This window comes from Chrysochloris asiatica, unplaced genomic scaffold (genome assembly GCF_000296735.1).
Source record: "Chrysochloris asiatica unplaced genomic scaffold, ChrAsi1.0 scaffold00050, whole genome shotgun sequence".
Lineage (NCBI taxonomy): Eukaryota > Metazoa > Chordata > Mammalia > Afrosoricida > Chrysochloridae > Chrysochloris > Chrysochloris asiatica.
The window spans coordinates 1,967,992-1,969,205 of record NW_006408568.1 but is presented as its reverse complement, the minus strand read 5'-3'; the positions used below and the strand labels follow the sequence as shown (position 1 = coordinate 1,969,205).

Sequence of the window (1,214 nt, the reverse complement as noted above, 5' to 3'; positions counted from 1 at the left end):
GTATACCCTTTGATTGGTTGATGATGCATGGAGGGCATTGTAGCCATGGCAATGAAATGATATACGCTAGGATGAATGTAAAACTAATGTTCTCCCATGTAAACTATCACATAATTCACAATAAAACAATTAAAAAAAAAAAAACTATACAGAGGAAAAAAAGATACTATAACCATGAAAGGGAAAACTATGAATACTGCTATTAGAATTGAGGAAATAAGGTAGGTGAGGGGGAGATGGATGTGGGAAATGAGAATGACATGCTTGGTGTCCAACTGAATGTGAGGGAAATGAGAAATATAGTGAGGCTTCCAGATTTTTGGCTTATATCACTTGGAGAATGTTTCTTTTGGCTGTCCATGGCACTTTCAATATTCTCCTCCAACACCATAGCTCAAAAGTATAAATTATTCTACGGTCTTCCTTATTCACGGTCCAATTTTCACATGTATATGAGGTTATTGAAAATACCATGGCTTGGGTCAAGTGCACCTTAGTCCTCAAGCTGACATCTTTGCTCTTCAACACTTTAAAAAGGTCTTGTGCAGCAGATTTGCCTAATTCAATACATCCGAATATTTAGTCACTGAAAACCCTATGAATAGCAGAGAAACACTGTCAGATATAGTGCTGGAAAATGAGCCCATGGGAGGAAAGCCCGTGGGAACTTCATTTGCTGATGGGGCACAACTCAAAATGAAGAGAAACAGCTGTAAACTTTCATTAATAATCAGAACATGGAATGTACAAAGTATGAATTTAGGAAAATAAAAAATTGTCCAAAAAAATGGAATGCATAAACATCAATATCTTAGGCATTAGTGAGCTGAAATGGACTGGTATTGGCCATTTTGAATCTGAAAACTACATGGTTTGCTATTCCAGGAATGACAAATTGAAGAAGAATGGTGTTGCATTTATTGTCAAAAAGAACATATCCAGATCAGTCATGAGGTACAACACTGTCTGTGATAGGATAATATCCATGTGCTTACAGGGAAGCCCATTTAATACCACTATTATTCAAATTTACGCACCAACCACTAAAGCAAGTGAGGGTGAAATAAAAGAATTCTACCAACTTCTTCAATCTGAAATTGATCAAACATGCAATCTAGATGTACTGATCATTACTGCTGATTGGAATGCAAAGGTTGGGAGCAAAGAGGGAGGATCAGGAGTTGGAAAATATGACCTTGGTGATAGAAATGATG

General features: G+C 36.7%; 1 protein-coding gene across 1 annotated transcript in view; it reads right to left on the bottom strand.

Annotated features, from left to right (window-relative positions):
- The window catches only part of ANO2 (anoctamin 2), a 547,529-nt gene that overhangs the window by 457,528 nt on the left and 88,787 nt on the right, over positions 1 to 1,214 (bottom strand). The gene's annotated exons all lie outside the window — the stretch shown is intronic.